This window comes from Mus musculus, chromosome 8 (genome assembly GCF_000001635.26).
Source record: "Mus musculus strain C57BL/6J chromosome 8, GRCm38.p6 C57BL/6J".
NCBI classification, from domain to species: Eukaryota; Metazoa; Chordata; class Mammalia; order Rodentia; family Muridae; genus Mus; species Mus musculus.
In genome coordinates, this window is record NC_000074.6 from 94400234 (window position 1) to 94415565 (window position 15332).

The 15332-nt window shown below is 46.6% G+C and overlaps 1 pseudogene; it reads left to right on the top strand.

Moving 5' to 3' along the window:
- On the top strand, positions 4878-6159 carry Ap3s1-ps2 (adaptor-related protein complex 3, sigma 1 subunit, pseudogene 2; annotated as a pseudogene).

The window sequence follows — 15332 nt, forward strand, 5'->3', positions numbered from 1 at the left end:
AGAGAGAGAGAGAGAGAGAGAGAGAGAGAGAGAAGAGAAGGAAAGGAAAGGAAAGAAAAGAAAAGAAAAGAAAAGAAAAGAAAAGAAAAGAAAAGAAGTAGCTAAGGCAGGCTGGGGCCATTGGAAGAGCAGTGAGCCGTGAAGTTTGATGGTGATATACTCTGTGCAGTTTAAGAAGGAAGAGGGAAAATGAGCCAAGTGTCTTCACTGACTCGTGAAGACAGTTCCTCCACATCCTCCCTCCATGGGCAGGTAGACAATGACAATCCCAGAGACTGTATCAGCCAGCATCATAGCTCTTAGGTTATGAACACTTTTGTGTTTCCCTTTAAAAGAAAAACTTAAAAAATAATGTGTGTGTGTGTGTGTGTGTGTGTGTGGGAGGGTGGGGAAGCGGTGTTGTCATAGGCATTTGTGAGCTTCCCAGTATGGGTGCTCGGAATCAAACTCGGGTCCTCTGCAGGAGCAGTATGCACACTTAACTGCCGAGCCGTCTCTCCAGCTGGTTCTCTTATGTTCTGAATAGTCGCTGAAGAACACATCTCCTAGCGTAGCTCCCTTATGGCCGGAGAAAGGATGTCAAGATCAGGCCTGCTGCATCCTTATGGATCAGGTATAGCAAACCTACTCAGAGCCAGCTCATGGAGGGGGAGCAGACAAGAAGACAGCAGAGTGCCGGCCAACGTTGATGAGCAGCATTGGGAACGGGGGCACTGTGACACCACCTGGTACTAGTGGCAGAAGACAGTGGGAAAGTAGAAGGTTGTTCTGAGGACAGCTGGCTGGCTGGGGCTGACCTGAGATTGTTCCCACAGAAGGACAGTGGAGTTGACACAAGAGGGCCTGTTTGTTTCCCTTAGCAGGGCGCCTAAGGGAAGTCACACTGCCTCCAAGCTCCTGTTCCCCACAGATTGACAGACACTAGCTCTGCCAAGACCAAGTCCACAAGGCTCCAAGGAAGCCACGTGTGCCTTCTAAAGGTCTCTCTGGTGGCACAGGTGTAGGGTAAGCTGAATGAAAGAAACATTTGTCTACTGTGTTATTTTTTTTAAAGGTATTAAGTAAATGTATTCTTCGAGTCAAGTGAGGACATACAGTTCTCCCTTTAAAATCCATTTAACTAAAAGAACAGGTGAAACGTTCTAAAAAGTTAAGCAAGCAGGAGCCAGTTGCACAAGCAGAAAAGGCAACCGTCCAGACAGTGGTTCCTGCAAGACTGACTGACAGGAGACACCCACTACCCCTTAAGGTCTCTGTGGACACCATGATCATACGAGGTGAATTCTAAAATGTGTGCACTGGGGTGCTTGCTGTGGGTGGGACTGCATGGATCTGAATGGTGAGTGTGCCTCACAGCCAGATCTCTCTGGTTGTCTGTATGTAGTCGGCATGTGCTTATCCAGTACAGGGACATACTGTACACACAGGTGCCCTAGGCTTCCTGCATACAAATGTTTGTCTGGGCAGGTATGTGGGCAGAGTGTACCAGCTACGTGCATCTTGGGTGGCTGCTATTAACAGAGTCAAGGAGGTGGCAAGTGCAGTAATTTTCTCTCAACGTTCAGCATTATAGTAAGGGGTATGGCTTGGTTGGAAGCCGAGATGGCGGGCCACCAGTCACCAGAGGACAGAACATATCTGGGCAGAAGCTGATTCAGTCAGTCCCAACTCTCCCATTTTCTTGGGTCTTTGCTAGATAAAATTAGCTCTGAGCTTGACTCCAAAAGTCTTGGCATCCCTCTGCCTCATCTCCATCTCTCCCGACCTCCTTCAGTCCTCTGCTTTATCCAGTGATCCCTGTCTGAAATTTCTGGAAGGCCCAGGGTTCAGAAAAAAAGACTGGTTGTTATAGGGTGGGTTAGGACTTTGAGGCAACTTTGGATCTTTTGGAATGCCAGGAAGGGTGCCCCTGGCCCAGCCAGCTTGGATTTCTGAAGTACAAATGTCAAGGAGCAGGGCTGGCTTAGCCCTTCTGGCTCTCCCACCGTTTGGGTTCTGTTGGGAGGTCTGCACTGAGCACTATGGAGCTATCTGCCATTCCTCCTCAGGCTCAGGGCCTGATCAGAACATTGCCAAACTTTGGCCTGGCTTGTGTGTAGTGTGGGGATTCATAGTAGGGACCATGCATCCACAGAAACACCAAAGGAACATTTTGGTGGTGGCTGCAGTGATCAACAGGGAGCTCTGGTCCTCCTTAAGTTTACCGAGCTTACTGAACCTCTGCTCTGTGATGAACTAGCCTTCCATGATAGGCAGGTCATCTACTGGAGGCTCTCAAGGCCTCACTGGTGCACAGACACTGGTTTGGCAGGTGCTTCTTCCAACCAGAAAGAATGACAGCACACATTGAGAACGGGGCAGCGAGCTGTGGACTGGGCACTGTGCTCAGTGTCCCCCTTCCCACACAACAGCTTGTCTTATCGTCACTGTCCGTAGAGAGAATCTCTTACATGCATCACCTGTCAATAAAAAGCAGTAGCCAATGAGCTGAGGCAGGAAATAGGAGGTGAGACATCCGGCTGGGAGAGAGAGAATTCTGGGAAATAGGGACAAAGGAGATTTGCTCAGGGAACACTGAGGAGACAGACATAAACCAGTCACACAGCTGAACGGGTTAGAATAAGGGAGATATTCTCCCCAGAATGCTGAGGAGACAGATGTAAGAAGACAAGGAGAGGAAACCAGCCACATAGCTGAGCTCAGGTTAGAATAAAAAGGAACATAAGTTAGGAACTAGTCAGAGAACAAGCCAAAGCCATGTCATAAGCACTTATTAATAAATAATTAGCCTCAGAGTTGTTATTTTTGGGAATTAAGTAATTAGGAGGAAAGACTAAATTTTACAATCCCTTTGAAAGAAAAATCCTGAGGTTTTAAGAAATTCCACAGCTGCCAGGTATGTGGCTCTTCCAAGGCCAAAGCTGGGCCCCTCCCTATAAGACTGCCATCTGTTAATTCTGCTGTTTCTTTAGAGATCCTTCAAGCTCATAGCCTACTATACCTATGATCAAATGTGAAGACCTTGGCAGTCCTGTGGGTCTCAAGGATGACAATAGCCCCACCCCAGTCTTTCAACTTAATAATTTAGTGTCTGTCCTTCCAGAAGATTCTCTACACAACAACATACACACACACACACACAGGGTTGGGCTTTCTGGTTTATAAAAATGAGACTATGTCCTTACCCATGCGAACACAGATTCAAGAACCTGCAGACAAAATACGGATCTTGATTCCCAGAACTAAAGTAAGACAAAAAACAAACAAACAAAACAAAAAACCAATCTAGGAATGGCTGCTACTTGCTTGTAATCCTAACACTCAGAAGGCAGAGGCAAGAGGATCCTAGGAACTTGATGACCAAGTAGACTTGCTTCCTTAGTGCATTCCAGGCTAGTGAGAGATCTTATCTTTAAGAAAGTGTAGAGGTTGTCCTTTGGCCTCCTCATACATATGCATACATGTGCATGTGTACCTGCACATACAGGAACACATAAAGTTGCACTCATGCTGACATGTATGTGGTTAGGTTAGGTTGCTCCTCTCTATTGCCCATTCTTTTTTTGTTTGTTTGTTTTTTCGAGACAGGGTTTCTCTGTATAGCCCTGGCTAACCTGGAACTCACTCTGTAGACCAAGCTGGCCTCGAACTCAGAAATCTGCCTGCCTCTGCCTCCCAAGTGCTGGGATTAAAGGCGTGTGCCACCACGCCTGGCTCTATTGCCCATTCTTGCTCCTTCCTGATGCTTGCTCTTCCTCCTCCCTGATACCCACTCTTGCTCCTCCCGGATGCCCACATGCTTCCTCACAGCCAACACTTATTTTATGAAAGAAATTCATTACTAGCTTTCTTTTTCAAAAAAAAATTTTTAATTTCTTTTTTCTCTCTTTTTCTCTTCTTTCTTTTTTTCTTTCTTTTATTTTTATTTTTATCTTTATTTATTTATTTATTTATTTATTTATTTTGGTTTTTCAAGAGAGGGTTTCTCTGTGTAGCCCTGGCTTTTTTTTTTTAAATAAATATTTTTTATTAATTAGGTATTTTCTTCATTTACATTTCAAATGCTATCCCAAAAGTCCCCCATACCCTCCTCCCCCCACCATGCCCTGGCTTTTAAATTTCTTTATGTGTAGGTGTATGGAAGCACTTGGAAGTCAGAGGACAACCTCAGGCGTCATCTTAAGGAAGACCTCCCGCCTCCTTCAATAAATATAAAACCTTGAGACGAGGTCTCATCAAGCTCTGACTGGCCTAGAACTCACTCACTGTGTAGACCAGGCTGGCCTTGAGGTCAGAAAACTCTGCTTGCTTCTACCTTTCAAGTGCTAGGATTAAAGACAATCACCACCACACTTGGCTCCACATCTTTTGAGACAGTCTTTTATTGGCCTGAAGCGTACCAATCAAAAGGCCGGGAGGGCAATCTTCTTTCTTGATGGATGATGAAACCGAGGCTCACAGTGGTCACGTGGGCCCGATCACTGTTGCTGTTCTTCTCCCTTTCTCCTGTTTCAGGCACTCTTGGGGGCTGTGCTGGAGAGAAGGTGCCACTATGTGGTCAGCAGACACTTTGCTAGTGGTCACAATCTTGCCCACCACCAGGAGAAGCTAGATGGGAGTGTGAGAAAGCTGTGGGAACCCTATAGGTGGAACAACAATACGAACTAACCAGTACCCCCAGAACTCATGTCTCTAGCTGCATATGTAGCAGAAGATGGCCTAGTCAGCCATCATTGGGAAGAGAGACCCCTTGGTATTGCAAACTTTATATGCCCCAGTACAGGGGAATGCCAGGGCCAAGAAGCGGGAGTAGGTGGGGGGGGGGGGGGAGCGGGGTATAGGGAACTTTCAGGATAGCATTTGAAATTTGAAATGTGGGGTGGGGAAGCCGTGGCTCGAAGCTCCCGGAGGCGAGGCTCGCGCGCCCGCCCCCGCCCTGGCCCCAGCGCCCACCCGATCAGCAGCCCCGGCCCAGCCATGATCAAGGCCATCCTCATCTTCAGCAACCACGGGAAGCCGCGGCTCTCCAAGTTCTACCAGCCCTATAGTGAAGACACGCAACAGCAAATCATCAGGGAGACTTTCCATTTGGTGTCTAAGCGCGATGAGAACGTTTGTCATTTCCTAGAAGGAGGATTATTAATTGGAGGCTCTGACAACAAGCTCATTTACAGACATTATGCAACACTATATTTTGTCTTCTGTGTGGACTCCTCAGAAAGTGAACTTGGCATTTTAGATCTAATTCAAGTATTTGTGGAAACATTAGACAAATGTTTTGAAAATGTTTGTGAACTGGATTTAATATTCCACGTAGACAAGGTTCATAATATTCTTGCAGAAATGGTGATGAGGGGAATGGTATTGGAGACCAACATGAATGAGATTGTCACACAAATTGATGCACAAAATAAACTGGAGAAATCTGAGGCTGGCTTAGCAGGAGCTCCAGCCCGTGCTGTATCAGCTGTAAAGAATATGAATCTTCCTGAGATCCCAAGAAATATTAACATTGGTGACATCAGTATAAAAGTGCCAAACCTGCCCTCTCTTAAATAAGTATTAAAAAGGCCACTCCCAGGTAAAATCCAGAGGGAAAATCATCTAAGTTTACCATGCAATTGTTTACCAAAAATAGTGAAGGAGACTCTTAACTTTGCTCTTGGATTTAAGTCAAGGTACTGTATAGAAGCTGCATAAAATCAGTATGGAAGTTCAATGTTGCTTTTCTTGCTCAGTGGTTTTAAAGAAATTGACTAGCTCCCATGTGATTTTTTGTTTTGTTTTGTTTTTCTTTTCTTTTCTAAATTACATTCCTATGCCCACATAAAGGCATGCCTCTATATATTGGCTATTACAGTATTTCCAAAAGTGAGATGTTTCTTTAATTATGTACAACCCAAAATGTTGATGTTTTGTATGGATCACAAGTGCAGCATTCTCTAATTCTTTCTGCTGTTTGTCACAATTGTTATTTAAAGAACCAAGTATGTATTGCATGAAAACATGACCTTTTCTTTAGTTTAAATAAACTCCAAGGTAACTGGACTTCTAAAGTACCTTTCTGTTTTGCTTGGTATCTACTTTAGCAATAATTTTTTTTTACAATCTTCTGACTCAACAAAGTAAATAAAAGTATATTTTCCCACTGTTAAAAAAAGAAATTTGAAATGCATATAAAGAAAATATCTAATAAATTTTTTTTAAAAAGCTGTGGGAAGCCTGACTCATGGCCCACAATGTGTTAGAGGCCTTCTCCATGGTGGTTACTCTTTGAAGATGGAACATGACTGTTTCTGGCACTATACAGATAACTGCAGAATTGGAGTTTAAGGTCCTGTGAAATCTTTCAGTTGTGTCACCTGGAGGAACCTCCCTGAGCTCAGATTGTTGAAGGTAATAACTCTTGTAGGGTTATCATGAGAATGGAATAAGATGTGCATGAAGGGAGAGCTACCGTGCTTGCCAGTTTATACTCAATTCAACCGGCATTAACTATGCACTTACTATGTGCTATGTCCTGAGAGCCTACTGTGTGAAGACACACCCCAGCTATGATCCTAGATTGATATGCTGACCACTTAGTAGGGGTTTCTGGCACGATCTCTCAGAGCAGTGGGGAGTTATCATGCAGGCAGCAATCACATGAACACCTAGGTCAAAGAGATGGAAACAGGACCTTCATTGAATAGATGTGCAGAGGCAATAAAGGCTTGTCTCACACACAACCCTATCAGATAAGTTTGCTTTAGAGTAGAAAGTAAAATTAATTTATCTCTTTTTTTTTAAAAAAAAAAGATTTATTATTTTTAAATTTGTGTGTGTGTATGTGTGTCAAAGCATGAGAGAGTGTATGTCTGTAGATCTAGGTATGTTCATGTGTTGGTGTTCACAGAAACTAGCGGTATTGGATTCCTTGGACCTGGATTTACAGGTAGATATAAGCCAATAGATAGATAGATGGATAGACAGACAGACAGATAGATAGATGATACAGAGATAGAAACAGACAGACAGATGATAGATAGATAGATAGATAGATAGATAGATAGATAGATAGATAGATAGATAGATAGATAGATGATACAGAGATAGAAACAGACAGACAGATGATTGATAGATAGATAGATAGATAGATAGATAGATAGATAGATAGATAGACAGACAGACAGACAGACAGATAGATAGATAGATAGATAGATAGATAGATAGACAGATAGATGATATAGAGATAGAGACATACATACAGACAGACAGATAATATAGAGATAGATGACAGAGACAGATAGACAGACAGGCAGGCAGTCAGGCAGGCAGGGTTTTGTATAACCCTGGCAGTTCCTAAACTTGTAATGCAACCCACAAATAACCTTGAACTCCTAATCTTTAATCTTCCTGACTCTACCACACAAGTGCCAAGTTTACAAGCATGTGCCATCACACCCACTTTGTGCAGCCCTGGGAATTAAACCTCGGCCCCCTGAACATACTAGGCAGACATTCCACCAACTGAGCTATATTTCCGGGCTTTCATTTGTATTTTCAAAATAATAGGATAAATATGAGAATTCTCAACACCACCGGAACTCTTCCAAGGTGAACGATGCTGTGTTAAGTGACTGTCAAAGGATGTGGCCAGGGTGGGCTCTGACGTTGGGAAATAGGCTGCAGTAGCTGAGGTCTGGGCAAACCCAGCCTCCACTGTAGTCGGCAGCTCCCGCTATTATCCCAAAGCATGGAGGACGGAATTTAAATGGTCAGGCAGGCACTGAACCCTGGACCCCTGGCACCTGTCCCGTGGAGTATGCGCTCTGTAGCTGCACCTTCTGCATTATGTTCCACTAGAACAGAACTTCTTTGCCTCATGGGGCTTTTGGGGCTTCTAGGACAGTCAGCATGAGCTTGGGTGTGATATAGAGATATAGAGGTAGAGACAGACAGACAGACAGACAGACAGACATGATATAGAGACAGTCAGACAGACATGATATAGAGACAGACAGACAGGCAGACAGATGATGTAGAGACAGACAGACAGGCAGGCAGGCACAGACAGGCAGGCACAGACAGGCAGATATATGATATAAGACAGACAGACAGATAGACAGACTATCTTGTTCCTTGCTATCGTCTGGAGCTAAGGACATAGAGGCGTCACAACCCTAGTGATTCAGAAATCCAGGAAAGTTGGATTTCAAGAACTGTAATAGCAAGGGGATCTTGAGAAGGAAGCAGCATGGGGGCCTAAGGTATGCTCTAGCCCCTCAGAGATGGGTAACTCTTACAGATGTGGACCCAGGACCTGAATGTCTAAAAGAAGCTGCCACCTACTGCTGTGTGGCCTGTGCCAGCTCCCCTCCCTCTCTGCGCCTTATCCTCATCCTCAAGACAACAAAGGGGTAAGCAACAGAGCTCAGTGCTCTCTCACTGGAGTATCCCAAAGTGCAGGCCATGCAGGCGACTGGGAAGGTGGTGTTCTGGTACTGCGGTACGGTTGGAATGCTCCAGAGGGCCACTGTCAGGCTATCAGAGGTCCTTGGCCTTTCAGAAAACAGTGAAGGAGCGATTGGCGTTCAGATCCCTACCAGCGGACATGCAGCAGCAAACCCCAGATTAGGTCACTGTGGGCAGCAGGAAGTCAGGTGACTCCTCTCTTTGTGGCAAGTGAGAGATAAAGTTTAGCTGAGCAGCTTGCAGGGCAAGGGTGGAGAGGGAGGTAGGGAGGGGGAGGAGAAGAGGAGAAGGATGAGCTGTGATAGCAGGGTGAGGGGCAGGGCTCCCCTTTCCCTTCTAACTGCACATTCAAAGTCTGTCGTTCCCTGCTAGATTTCAAATAGCCAGATGCATGGTTTGTTCAGGGCCCTTAGTCAATCTGTAATTCAGAGAACCTGGGGGAAAAGGGTTAGGGACAAAGATGGGGATTGTGTGTCCTTGGTGATGGGGGCCAACCTATGGCCAGAGTCAGGCATCTGTCACCAACTGCTGTGTGACCTTAGCCCTCCTGCTCCCTTTGGGATTCAGCCTGATGAAGATACGGGGAGGATAAGTTGTGTTATTCCTACAGGACATTCTATAGTAATCATATTGGGAACTGGGGTCGGGCATAGCTGGGATGCCATTTTGACTAGACTCACAAAGTCCCTAAGTGTTGGGAGGTACCGCCTGGGGTGTGAGCAGGGTCTGGGGAAGAGGTTCCGTGTTTCCTGAGGACTGCCCCCTACTGGGAGGCTTCATCCCAGAGAGGCTGAACGGTGGTCCAGGGTGGGCTGGTTGAAGGTGAGGTTTGCCCTACTTACAAGCCCTCACTCAGTGCTTTGTCTAATGAACGAGGAGACATCCAAGGTCATCCAGACAGCCTTCCAGAGAGACTCCTATCCAGATATCAAGGGTATGGTGGTGGGTAGGAGGTCCATGATGCCCCTTGTCTGCATCAAGTATGGCTTGCACACGGCAGGGCTGGGGCTGGAGGGGAAGACCTTGGGACATACTCTGGCCGCAGAGAGGAAGATAGCAGAACTGAGGAGCAGACCTGACCGGCATACTTCCCCCTGCTTTCAGTCTGTCCAGCTATAAGCGACCCCGGAGTAACTGGCGTGTACTAACCTCTGAAAGCAGCCCCAGCAGGAGCCAGGCCTTGGTGACCCCTTTCCACTGTTCTGGGAAGATGAAGCAAAGAGAGGCCATGTGCTGAGATTTCTGAGCCAAATGGCTCTCCTGACTTGATTGGGTTTATGGTCAGGCCCAAGAGCAGGCTATGAAACCTCATGCCTTATAAGGTGCGTTTTGTTTTTTTCATGGTTGCATCTTCCTAAAGGCCCTCCTAAACAAATAAGAAAGGAGAGACTGGAGAGGCAAGGCTGCTTGGGGGGTCACATAGTATATCTTGGGGGTCATACAGTATATCTTGGAAGTTATACAGTGAGGTTGGCACATCTGAGTTATAAGTTCAGCTCCCAGGACCCAACTTTCTGTGTTGTCCCTTTCATAGGCAACAGAGTAAAGCATCCCCATTGTGCTCAATGATGTCAATCACAAATCGAGGGTAGACACTGTTCTTGGACCCCCCATTTTTTTTTAAATCAGCATCCTCTTCCCTAGACTCTTAAAACGGACCCAAGACAATGTGACCAGCTATATGTTGGAAAAGGAACCTGTCTCTCTTTAGAGCCACTACGGTGCTAGCGGTGCTGAAAGCCACTCTGAGGACCACTACAGCTGGACTAAGAGGGACATGAGGCAGTCAGGTCCCTGTGTGACCTTGGGTGTCAGTTTCTCTCTCTGTATAATGAGAATAATGACATCCTGGTCCTACGTCACAATAGGGCAGAGGCTACAAAAGTGTCTTGGAAATTGTTAAAAGATATGACCTTGCCAGGTATGATGTTGCTCAACTTTAATCCCAGCACTTGTGAGGTGAAAACAGGAGGATGTCTGTGAGTTAAAGACCAGCCTGGTCTACACAGCTGGTGACAGCAGCTGGGCCACCTTGTGGCTCACATGCTCCAGCAGATCCACTGGAGAGCAGGTGTGGCTAGAGCATGAAGCTCCCAGTGTCTTGCAGGCCTCCCAGCTGGTCTCTGCCCTCTGGTCCTTTTTCTCAAAGTCCCTGCTGAGGGCCACCTCTGACCACATGTCCTCCTCAGGTTCACCCAAAGCCTGGCTCCTCTCTGTGTTCAGGGTTCTTCCAGGCCCGCTGAGGTCACCTTTCACCCAGAACTCCCCTACTCCTTCCATCAATCACCTCCAGGAAGCATCTGTGCTCATTTCCAGTTTGCCATCAAACGGTGAGAGTTTGGTGACTTTAAGCAGTGCATGCTTGTTATCTTAGAGCTGTAGGACAGATGCCACTGGGATACAGTCAAGGTGCTGGCAGGGGACTCTTCTGAAGCTACAGGGGGGCAGGAGGTCCCCTGCCTTATGTACTTTCTAGAGGCCACCCCAAGTGAAGACTGCTGTATCTCTGAGACTAGCAAGGCTGTATCTCTGCCCGTTGTCCCTGGTCACATGTCTCCACTTGCCTTCTTTTGCCACTGTCCAACATTGGGCTTGTGATGAACTTACTCCACCCAGGTGAACTTAGGTTCCCCCTCTACCCCCTGATACTATAATATTCCTATACCTGCATCATCTCTTCTGTGGACTAGGAGGTGAACATCTCGAGTGGGGGTGGCCACTTACCCGAATTCTCACATGGCTGGTTGGCTCTCTCTCCTGCAGCTCTCCCTCCACATCCTGGAGATCCTCTGTCTCCTTTCCCCTGTATCCTAGCCCGCACAACTCTAAGGGTCCTGCTCCATCTCCTTTTGCCCAGTCATTGGCCACTGGCATCTTTACCAATTAATCAAAAACTAATCTGGGACAAGGACCTTTAGCATTTGGATGCTTAGACACTTGATTGAATCAAAGCATTAGAACCAATCTCCAACAGTTGTCATGCACGCGGAAGGTAAATGTGTGTCAGTCAGGAAGTGGACGCTCCAGGGAAGTCTAAGGTAGCAATGTGGTTAGCGCTTGGGTCCCAGGCATTCCCAGGTTCAGCGATCTCAGCTGTGACATGAGGATGACAGTATCTACTTCCTGAGATCTTGGAGGATTCTGAGGGCAGTGGAACCCTGAATGTCGCTCAACATACAGTAGGTACTCCCTGCATGAACAGAATTACACAGAGGCTGACTGCGATGCTTGGCCCCCTCAGGCCTGTGTGGATTAAACAGATGTTCAAGAGCTTCATCTCTGCCTTGAGGGACAGGTAGGAAGGGCTCTAGTAGGCTCAGCATGGCAAACATGGCATCGACGAGTCTTGGATTTCCTCCCCTATTCCTCTCCCTTGCTAAAATGTTTACATTCCTAAAGCTAGCCTCCAAGGTCTGGCCCCTTATTTGACCACCACCTCATTCCTGAGACAAAACACTAAAGTCTAACAATCAAAAGTCATTATTTATCTAACACGTCCAATCAGAATTTACTAACTCATCCTAGTACAGACGTTCTCCCTTTTCTTCTTAAAAAACCCACTCGTGCAAAAATATGCTTGCTTGCTTGCTTGCTTGCTTGCTCCTATTACTGCTGCTGCTTTCTGCCTGCCTTTACAGCCCCCACTCCCACTTGCCCCTCCAGGGAAATACATCTCCTTTATGCTGAGAATTTCTTCTCTGGGCGTGTCCTGGACTTACTTCAAGGCCAGGTGTCCTGGCTTACAAGGGTCAGGTCCCGGACCAGGCTTCCTTCTCTCTGGACTCTTCCTTTCCTGTACCCATTCCCAGGGGAGCCATCCAGACACAGCTACCCAGAGGTACCACCTGCCCCTGCTCTAGCCTCCTCGCAGGCCTGATAAACGGCTTGAGTTCTCTATTCCAGGTCTTCGAGGAAACCAACGTCATCTCTAATATCATTGCTGACTGTCCAGAGAAGCACTGGTGAGTTTCTGTCTTCATGGTTTACTGTATAACATTGAGACAGCCACTCTCCTATGTGGCTTTTGCTGACCTTGGAGTCATTTCCTCTTAGAGATGCAGTTGTAGGAGTTGACCTTGGGCAAGACACCAAACCTCTGAAACTTAGTTTCCTCGTTGGTAATAAAGAGGTGACAAAGCACCTTACTTTATAGCTGTGTCTTGGGCATGGAGTCATTCTTTAGGCACTATTTTTCTTACTTATCTCTTTAACTTGCAGTGCTAAGGATCGAACCCAGATCCTTATGCATGCCCACTGAGTTCCATGCTTAGCCAGAGTGTTTTATTCTAATATCGGTGATTTTTACTTCTAACGTTATTTAACTCATCTTCAAATCTCTCATCTCTGCCCCTTTGGTGTTATCACCTCATTATTTAGTTGCTTTTAAATCTTATCTTGAACCTTTCCTTGGGTCATTCTCAAGTCATTGGCTGCTTACCCTCTTGACTGGTTGTTTCCGGCTCGCCACCGCCGGTGGTGGCCTCCCTGTGTGCCCATCATTCTTCTAAGGTCTTCTTTAGTGGAATTTGGATCTTCTGTGCATAGACTCTGCTCCCTAGATGAGCTAAATTTTCTAAGAAGAGGGTTTTGCGTTTATTTGTGGCAGGGACAGTAAGACGTTCAGTGGCTGGGTGTGTTTTTTATGTTAAACATTCAGCCGGGGAAACTCTGACCTATGTCAAACTCAGTTATAAATATATCCTTCAATCCTGGGGTTCAGAGATTGCTCCTTGCTCATTTTAACGTTTGTGTTGCTGCTGTTGTTGCTGCTGCTGTTCGGAGATTGGGGCTTCACCCTATGACTTCTGTTAGCGCAGATTCTATCCATAGCCCAGGCTGCTCACCAAGCTGTGATCTCGCTTCAGCTGGGATTGTAAGTGTACACCATCATACTTGGGTCTTTCATCTATACACACCCCCAAACACACACACACACACCACCCCAAACCTCCTTGTGGTTTCCTTTAGCGAGGGTAGTTTTCGGTCTTCTTTCCACGAACAGAAAATGTCTTACTTTCAGCTGTATATCTCACTGGTTTCTGAGAACATCAAAACTCTTTTGCACCTCGGTGCCACATCCTCTCCAGGGTCACAGAGGCTTGCTGCATACAGTTTCACCTCTCAGCTGCTCTCCAGAACCTAACACTGTGTATTTCTTCATTTCTAAAGCACTCATTGGCTGAGCGGTGCAGTTGAGAGGCTACTGATCCAGTCCTGCAGCTGACCTGCCACCTACATTCCTTCTGTGGCCCCGCTCACAGGGTGGCTCACTCTGTTCTCTCCACCCAAAGTCTTCCCCCAGCCTCTTCCCCATCTGATTCTTTTCCATCTACAGGGTAGGTCTCCCCCAACTCCCAGTCTGTGTCAGATTCCCCGCCTAAGACTCTGGTGCTCTAGCCTGGTCTCTCTCTCCTTTCACATAGTCTTTGGTTACAATTGTGCGTTTTTGTTTGGGGATTCCCTAATAGATGTTGAGTTTTGCTGCCAGACACCATGTGTGCTGGGCTTTCTGCTGAATCCAGCTTCTGGTCATAGTTGAAGTTAGTAATGTCCCCACAAATATCATTAGAAGCAACAGCTGGCTGTCAAAATCTGTCTCTGAGCTGGGTGTGGTGGTGCACGCCTTTAATACAACACTTAGGAGATAGAGGCAGGCGGATTTCTGAGTTCGAGGCCAGCCTGGTCTACAAAGTGACAGGACAGCCAGAACTATACAGAGAAACCCTGTCTCCAAAAAACCAAATAAATAAATAATTAATTAATAAAAAAAAAAAACCAAAATCTGTCTGTCTCTGTCTCTCTCATGTGCCTGTGCACTGTCTCTATCTCTCCCTCCCTTCCCTCCCTCCCCTTCCCCTCCTTCTCCCCCTCCCCCCCTCTCTCATGTGCCTGTGTACTGTCTCTCTCTGCTTCTCTGTCCCTCTCCCTCCCCTCCCCCTCCTCCCTCTCCCATGTGCCTGTGCATGTGTGCATGCATGTACATGTGCATGCATTTGTTTCTGTAGCCCTGGCTGTCCTGGAACTCGATCTGTAGACCAGAATAGCCTTGAATGCAGAGATCTGCCTACCTCTACCTCCAGAGATTAAAGGATGTAAAGGCTGTGCAACATCATGCACGGCTAAAAAAAAAGAAAAAAAAATCCCTCTATTCATTACACCTCTGCTGGGTCACCATAGAGCAGGACCAGTTCTTGACTCTGCATGTGGGAGATCTCATTTATTCTCACTGTTGTCACCCCCATTTCACAGGCCGGGAAAGTGATGCCCACAAAGCTAAGTGAATGTGTCCCTTCCATACCCCTGGAGGTGAGCAGAAAAGCAACTGTTTTTGCTGTCCCCCATACAGATGACAAAACTGAAGTCTTGAGGGGTCAAGGCTCTTAACTTCTTTTTACTTTTTTGGTGTCTATTTATTTTATGCATATAAATGTTTTTGCTTGCATGTTTGTATGTGCAACGTATGTATGCCTGGTGCCCATGGAGTTCAGATCCCTTGACACGGGAATTGCAGACTACTGTGAACCACCATGTGGATGCTAGCAATCAAGCCAGGGTCCTCTGGAAGAGCAGCCTGTACTCTTAACTGCTGAGCCATCTCTTCAGCCCAAGTCCTAACTTCTTGCTGTGTCACTGTTAAGTTAGTGTAGGGTTACAGCCCAGAGCCTGAGCTACTCCAAACTGCTTCTTGCTCACACAGGACTGCAGTCAGCCTGATCCCCTCTGATGGCTGCTGTCCCGGTCACATGACTCCTGTCTCTCAGCATCTGTTCAGTGACTTCCTTACCAGCCCAGGCTGGGTCACTGTCTACTGCCTGAGGAGGCCTACAATCTCCTGCCAGAACAAGGGTGTTGTGGTCAGTTCTCCTGGACTGATGGAA